This window comes from Puntigrus tetrazona, chromosome 25, assembly GCF_018831695.1.
Source record: "Puntigrus tetrazona isolate hp1 chromosome 25, ASM1883169v1, whole genome shotgun sequence".
Classification (NCBI taxonomy): Eukaryota; Metazoa; Chordata; class Actinopteri; order Cypriniformes; family Cyprinidae; genus Puntigrus; species Puntigrus tetrazona.
In genome coordinates, this window is record NC_056723.1 from 6,080,112 (window position 1) to 6,088,715 (window position 8,604).

General features: G+C 39.1%; 1 protein-coding gene across 4 annotated transcripts in view; it reads right to left on the bottom strand.

Moving 5' to 3' along the window:
* Nucleotides 1-322: 322 nt before the first annotated feature.
* Nucleotides 323-8,604, bottom strand: part of ntrk3a (neurotrophic tyrosine kinase, receptor, type 3a) — a 184,417-nt gene continuing 176,135 nt past the window's right edge. For all 4 annotated transcript variants that reach the window (XM_043228369.1, XM_043228368.1, XM_043228371.1 and 1 more), the window contains one exon: nt 323-8,604. This exon is cut by the window's right edge and continues 441 nt beyond it. The gene's annotated coding sequence lies outside the window, so the exon portion shown is untranslated.

An 8,604-nucleotide genomic window follows, 5' to 3' on the forward strand; every position in this document is an offset into this window, starting at 1 on the left:
CATTAAGTGACAATGTAAAAATGTTAAGAACTGGTGACAACAGTAAATGTAGAAGCAGGTCTCTCAGTAGCACCACTTTAGGACGTACAATTGTATTGTAAAAAAAAAATATATATGACAGTAATAATTGTTAATTATTTGAGCTTCTTTATATTGCTTGTGACACTGAAGACATGCTGAAAATTCATCACAGAAATAAAAAATATTTAAGTAATATTTCATAGAATTATTACCTTAAAAAGGTTGCAATAATTTGATCAAAATAAATTCTATTATACACACACATCATATGTACATAGTGTTTAAAACCACACAAAGGCAATTGTATTTTTTCTCTTTATTTATAGAATAAGTCTACATAAATCATCATAGGATACATAGTTAGTTACAGCTGTTTTTAGTTTATAGATGGATCAGTAAACAGAACACAGGTGGATTAACGATGAGTTACAAATAGAGGAACCGTGAGATTTTTTTTCACACCTCGTCCCTTTTTCATTCTAACGAGGGTCCGGACAAGATGATAGAAATACTCAAGAGAAATCGTAAAGTCAGCACTTCAGCTAGGACTTCTCAGATGGAAAATACATTACTGTGGATGCCAGAGGGTGTCACAAAGTTATTATTTTTCAACCGTACACAGCTCAATGGCAATGAAAACACAAAATATCTGCACTCGTCACATAAATATTCAGACATTTGAACTCAGCATCGCCCGACTGCTGTTCTTGCGTTAGCCTCGATGAAAAAGACCACATACACTGGATAAACAAATGCGTACAGATGTGTAGCTTAAATGTCTCCCACAGTTTAATATTGCAACGGATTTTTCCCACACGCAATTCACAGGAAGAGAAATATATTAGGTTGAAAGATGAATACTAACAATGATAGTGACACACACAGATATTGCTAATGTGTAATATGAGTTCTTTTAACATGGTTTTATGAATCTCTTATCCTTGTTTACAGTATATACTGCTTATATGACATCAATTCCAAATGCGCCAATAAACAAATTGTACATTTAAAAATGGAAAACTAAAGTTGTAGACATGGATTTGAGGCCGCTGCAATACAGCCTACTGGTAATATATTTCTCTTCCGCCAATATGTTACTGGAAACACAGAGTCCAATCACATACGTGATTAGGATTTTATCTCCTCTCCCTGCATTCCAGATTCCTGTCTGGTCTTTCCACTAGAGCCCAGGCACCATGACAATAAGATTGCGCCGTCAGCTCAGACATCTAGTTTTCAAGTGCAAGTCCACTACCTGGAGGGCCAGGATGTTTGAGAGATGAAAAGATGGACAAAACAATACATGGTGAGCCATTATGTTTAGATGAGAATCCTGTTGCCTGCAGACTTTAATATAGCTGAGGTTGGCTTTTAAAACAAGGTTGGAAATGTCAGCTCCTGCTGTGGCTTTCGCGGCGTCGATTGGATTTAGCACTGTGAGAGTGGGACAACAATATTTCCTAAGCTTCTACTGCAGTGTTTGTCTGTACATGGCATATCCATTCCAGATCCACACAATTTATCCACTCATTTTTCCCTGATTCACAAATCATAAAGCTAATGGTATGATAGAACAAGTGTGTGCATATACTTCTTATAATGCGATTCCTAACATAGTTCCTTGTATGGCTTTAAATACCAAATAGTCTATCTATCTATGGCTTTCATAACAAGATTCACATTAAGAAAAGACGGATGCTTGGTCTGAAAAAGAAAGACCCCATTTTACAAACAACCTCATCTAAAATGTTCATTCTTTAATCAATACTTGGCAAAATATTTTTAGGATTTTACCAAAAGATGTGTATTATTACCGTTGCATATTATGCTGAATTCTAAAGCCTTTTTTTGGTAAAAGGGCGGAAGTTATTTATTTTAAGATTTTAGAAAACCTGTCTTTGCAAGAGGAAGATCATAGAGAGAAACTGTTAACCCATCAAAAAAGAACATCCTAAACTAGCCCAACAAGTCTGATCAGAACATACAAAGCACAATGTAATGCTAACATGTTATAGATAGCCTAGAAACAGTCTGAAAAAATAAGTCATCACCCAGCATGACTCGTTCAGGTCCCAAGCCGTGACATTTATCCAAATATTACGTTAGAAATATGTTTTACTAAGTATGCAAACCCCCTTTTGTGAATATAGCTCTCCTTATACCAACTCTTACAACATACTGTACAAAAAAGCTTGACTGATAAAATTGTTTTATTAGTAGCATTTAATCTCTGAAAACATCCCTGTGTTGAATAGCATGCTAGATGATTGTAAAACCGCTGCAGCTAAAAAAGCATATGTGTCCTACATTGCTTCTTCTTTGACCTAAGGCCAATTAATTATTTCTGACCTTCTTTTCTTTTGCTGTCGTTTAGCCATCAAACTCTCTGAAAGCAATGGCCTAAAATGAGAGTCTCTAGGGTTTGCATGTAGTAATAAATAACTGTTTGTGTGATCGCATTAGCATTACATGCACCAATAAAAGAACACAAGGAGACACTTGACACAGATTTCACCACCTTCTTGTTTACATTTAGTTTTGACCTCATGAAATGCATTAACAAGGCTATGTACTAAAAGCACTAAACACGCAGTGAACTATAACATCACCTTCATTGTGATAGACTTCATTGAAACTGAAAGGCCAGATGCTGCACTATAACAGTGACTCAAACATGTTCTTGTTCGCTGCAGTAAGAGGCTAGTTTGCAGTAGTCTGACTTAAACGTATGGCATTGTGGGTGGCAGAGCTAGTGCAGACGAGCTGTGATCTGAAATGTCACCCCAGCTCTGAGCCAAACGTAGGCAGCATGAGTCACAAACTCACCGCCCCACTCCATCCACCCTTCTCGCAGGGTTATTTTTAGTTGGGATATTGTATGGGTAGGTCCCTGTTAGCACCCTCTTAACACTGCAGGGGTATTCTACTGTTAGCCTTGCCACTAATGAAGACATTTAAAGCAGTTTCTCAGCAGTTGGTCCTCAAGTCAGAGCTCAGAGTGTCTCCCAGGCTCACAGTCGCTTGTGTCTGAAACTTCTGATGTGGGAACCATGAGTTAATGGCAGTGTTTTAAACAGTGCCCTCAGAATTACAATCATGTACTAAAAAAATAACTTTGCTGATCCAAGAACCAGCCTGGTTTAAGCTAATGTTTTCATTAACAACATCTTGGCAAGGCAGAGAGTAGCTCTTTTTTCCCCAGCAGCAAAAATCTTATAAACAAGCATACTGCAACAAAGCTATTTCAGAAGGCTTCTGCTAGAAAGAAAAAGTGACTTATTGACTCCTTATTGAGTTGACAACTGGCAGTTTATTTTTCAAATTTGGCCGACAAAAGGGTTGACGACTAATCGTCATGCTGTTTAGATATTGAGTTTTGACCAACAAGGTTACAGTCATTATCTGGCACAAGTGAAAAGAAACAATTACAGGAGAAATAACTTTTCTCTCAAAGTTGGAACTACCTTGTAGTAATCACCCTGGTAAAACAACTTTTTCCCCACAGCTGACCAGAGAATGGAACAAGGTTAAAATAATACATTTAAGAGGCTGAGCAGAAGCTCAAAGGAGCTCACTCCCCTTTTGTTGTGATTGACACACATTCTTCTGTGGAACAAAGGGCCGTAGTCTCTATTAGGAAATAATACAGTTCTGTTGAAAAGGACTTGAAAGAAATTTAAGACATCCTCCTAGGCCCTTTGGTATATCTTTTGCTTGCTGGAAAACACAAGCAAGGCTGGGATAGATCACCAATTGTTCAGCAATTCCGGTCCAAAAGCGATAACATCCCCTCCAACACGGACACACTTAAAGACCACCCTTGGATCAGTGTGTATGTGCTGGCTCATGCTTTCTACTTCCCTTTTCAAACAGGGAGAGAGTGGGCCAAGGTACCTTTGGAATAGAAGATCCGAGATGCTTCTTGCATCCCAATGAGAGCCGTCAGCACGCTCACAGCAGCAAGGTTAATCTAGATGTCAAAGTCTGCTGACAGTGCAGGAGATTGCTCTGGGGTGACATCCCCATCTGAAGTCTTAATGCCGCAGTCAATTTTAACCTCCCTTTTAAAGAAAACCGGAGTTGCATTTGGCTGGGCTTTCCGAGTTAAATGCACAACTGTCCTTGAAAGCGGGTTCAGCTTTTCCCACAGCTCAGGAGATCTGCCGGCCTAAACTATAGATCACTTTAGGTTCTAAGTAACAAGAATCACATGCTTGTCCATGTGCCCAGAGTACACTGAAACTGCAGCGTGAGCTGAGTCAGGCTCTCAAAATGCAGCTGGCCCTTTCTCAGGGATGTCGCTGCTTCAGATGTATAAAAACATTACCATTGTTATTCATATCATCAGCAGAGTGTGCCATGAATCGACCGCAAGTTTGGAACTGCTTCTTTCCAGAGTACATTAAGAGTACTTAAGCGGCAATGCACTGGAGGTAGATAAGGACTTGTTCTGGTAGTCTCATTTGTAATTTAGGAGTGGGGTTTCAAATCAGATAAGGATCTTTAATTAAATGTTTTGAAGGCAATGAAAATGAGTTTTATCCTGTAGGCAAAAAACGGATAGCATTTTTATGCGAGACACAGTGACAGCTGAAGATCTGCAGCGACAACAATTTGGGATAACAGATTCAATCAGTAAGATATTCAGCGTGACTGCATCTCTTGAAGATTATTGCTCCAGGTGGCCACATCAAGTGTCGGGGTGCTAAATGAGTTCTAAAAGCTGGTCGGCTAATTTGATGGGGTTGTTACTGGATTCTAAAGAAGCTATGCTTGGATTAGCTTTGCCTCCGAGTGCTCAAAACGAAATATATCAAATAGCTGTAATTCTTGTAAAAAAAGTAAACATGACGTGTTAAAACGTTTTGCCGGCATCTGATTTTAGCAACATTTTAGTGGGTGATTGGGGAATTATAGTTGTTCTTCTTCACTTCGCCCCAGTAAGGCAGTCTTGCATGCGTTAAATGCTTTGGTAAATCAAGCCCACAGAAGGTAGGATAAATGGATGAGGAGAGGGCTGATCTGAGATCAGCAGCGAAGCGTGACAGTGCCGAGGTTTCTACAGCCCTTCTGCAGGGTTATGAAGTGCTGAAAGAGAGCTCATTCCAGACGTAATGTTCCAGCTTCCTGCCTCGCTTCTTCTCCTCATGATTAAGGTCTTAAACCTCTCATCAATCGCCCTGCGCCTGTTCGCTGCCATGGCGGCGGTAAGCGAGAGAGGGAGATTCTGCTTGCCTCACAGCTCAGAATGCTTAACTCAACTCTGTTAGCCTGCCAACAGACAGCGCTGTGGCACTTCTATCCACTCTGTTAGTGTGTGACCTTCACCGATTCATCTCTCCTACCCCTCGCTTTTTCACACACACAGACATAACCACACACACACCTCTCTTCTCTGCCTCAGGGGGATTACCGAAAGACTGGCCATCATATTTAAGGGATATCTAAAAGCCCAGGCCAAAAACTCATTTCATTGGTAATTTCCACCCATTTCTGCAAGGTGAAGTCATTAGAGTCACGGCAACCCCTGGAGCTGCCATACCGTCACCCTGCTGTCACACTCCTCCTCGTCTGATCCCCCTCTCCAAACCAGCTGTGGCTCACGTCCTTTCATTTACAGAAACTACTAATTCAGTTCACGCCTGTTCTCCGACGGCTTCAGGTGATAAAGATACAGCCTCCCTGCAGCGAACGCTACCCCACCTCTCCTTGCCACGTTTGTATAATCCACCTTTTACAGGTCGTTGAGCAACGATCGGTCTCACAGAGTAAACCGCAGAGAAATGTTTGACTCTTTCAACCCTGTTAGTCACAGTTATGTACCCAATGACTCAAATAATCTTCAGTAATCACCGACTCGACCGATTCACAACAGTGAGCCACCCTTAGTCCTCTGGGGAAACATGTAGGAATGCAGTTTTGTTATAAACATACACATGGTGAGAGGAAGTACATGAGGGTATAAAGCTTGTTTCACAAGACAGTCATAAAACAAATGCCCAGACAATGCTCAAAGGAATATAAAATTGTTAAAAGACTGCAACTCGAGCTAATAATGTTAACTTTTTAAATAAACCAGTATTTTATTAGCGATATTTGAGTAGGCAAGAAAGGTTTTTACAGAATATTGCCCACACTGGAAAAAGAGGTTGAACAAAGGCAAATGAAAAGATAGCCTCTTCAAATGTTAACATATATAATTTTCATATTTTGAAATTATCCCCACATGCATTCTCCAAGTCCTGTCTCTCTACAGGAAAGCTGGGAATTGGCGTCATTGCCAAAAGTGACATTTTGTCTGTTTCCTTCCAATTAGAACCTAATTCAGCGTGAATGCTCACTGTGTACTACAATTGACATGTAAAATCTGGTATGCCACATCAGTGAAAGATTTGCAGAAACGACATTCAGTAAAGAGGACTGCGCTTGAAATGAAGTCTTAAACTAGGGGCTCGTCCGGGATTCAGGTGCACCTGCTCGTTTAATAAACCTCAAACCATTTCGGTACCCATACCGGGGTAAATCTCGTCTGTTACTTTTCTGCATGAAAGCTTGGGCAAAATTGTGAAGTCAGTGAATATCTGCAGCAGGGCCCTGCAGCCGACGAGAATATCAAAATGAGAAGCATCTTATCACACGTAAGCACATCGCTGGCGGTGTTATTGAAAGACTTTTGCAATTTCCCCCTTGTCATAGATGTGGAGAGAATTATCTGGCCACTGTGGGAAGCAGAAAGAAACAACACAACAAGATCAACAAATGTTCAAGCCACTTCCTCTGCGCCAAGAACTTTTCCTGATGTGAAGGGTGAGATTATGGTTAAGCGCAAATGTGTTCTGTCGAACCGTGATGGGCAGGTTGCCTCGAACAGCAATTTAAGTCATGGTCCCTGATAGGGAGCTGGGAAAAGCAGGAAAGTTTGACGATTTTCACTTTTGGTAATGGTTTGGTTTGGATAAAGTTGCGAGAGTCAAAGTGAGCACTTTTATACACATGAAATACATATTAATGTTCAGCTGTTAATATGTGTAAGGGTTGAGGGAAATTCAGGATGAGTTTTTGAAATGTCACGGATTGTATGCTTAAGAATCATTTGCTCATATCTGCAGCCAAAGTTGAACTGAAGTTTACTTGGCTCATTTACTTCACGTGCAGTGATTACAGATTTATCATCAGACAAACACTGAGCCACACATCACCTTGAACGAAATGCATGAGCCAGCGAAAGTGTGCAAGAGAGAGTAAACGGGAGAATACATTACAATAAAATCCAAATGTCAATTGAGAAGAAATGAAGAATGTTCCAAATAAGCCCTTTAGTCTTAGAAAAGCTCCATCTTGAATATACAATTAAGTTATCGCATGGTATGTTTACAGTCTTCTATTGTGAAACAATGGGGTGAAAAGAATATTTATTACCTGACAGAATCCAAACGTTATTATGGACTCTCTTCTATTATATTCTGATGACTCTATTAGCAGCTACAATAGTTACTAGAGGAAGTAGTAAAGAAAGAGTCGCCGAACTAGGAAAGGACAGTGTTTCTTAGGGAATTTAGCATTTTTTTTTTTTTTTTTTTTTTTTTAGTTTGCACATGCTAGTTCTTCCAGACAGCTTAACAATCTCTTTTTAATTAAAGTATGGGAAAGGATTATATAATATGTTTGCAAAGAAGCATAATCACAATTCATAAATGCAATGAGAGTTAATGAATGGAATATGAGTTTTTTCTGGGCATGATCTTGCTTTGGGAAATAATCTACCTTTTCTATTACATTCATTTCAGAAGCAAATGGTCTCTGGAATACAAGGAGCGAGGCTACGTCTCATGATTTTCCCTTTGTGGTGAGTTCCATCATGAAACTAACCGTTCTCTAGCTCTAAGTTGCATCCAAACCAAACAAAGGGGGAAATGAAGGGAAAAAAAAAACCTCATTTAGAAGTATCAACATACATTCTATGGACATGTGGAAAAATAAAAAACATTAAAATATTATCAAAATATTTATAGAATTCACTCACCGTAACAGCACGCCAAGGAACTAAAATCATCTAATCAGGAAATGAAATAAGTTAACATACTGTCGCTTGTGACACAGAAATTTACATTATATACATTCTTTTTTTTTTTTTCTTTTTTTTTTAAATAAACTCCTTTGTATTGATTGGTGGTTCCTTCAAGTTAATCCATTCACTAAAAAGCTCCTCAGAATATTTAAAAGCCCTGTTGGATACTTCCTGTAAAGTCAAAGAGAAGATCCGGCCAATCAGAGCGCAGTAAGGCTTTTTTAAAAAAAAAAAGTCCTTGCCAATCATCTGACATGGCAATGTTGAGCAGTCATATCCGAAAGGCGATAAACCCTTAGCAAGAAACATGGCATACATCCACACTCGGAGAAAGAAAAATAAATTAAAAATATATATATATTTATAAAATGAAAAACAAGTTACCACTGGGACAGTTGTCAAGCAGTCAGAAAAAAAAAAAAAAAAAAAAAAAAAAAAAAAAAAAGACTTTTTCATACTTTAGGGGTCAATTTTCCGTTATTCCTTTTTTAGAGTTTAAAAGTAGGCTGTTCTTA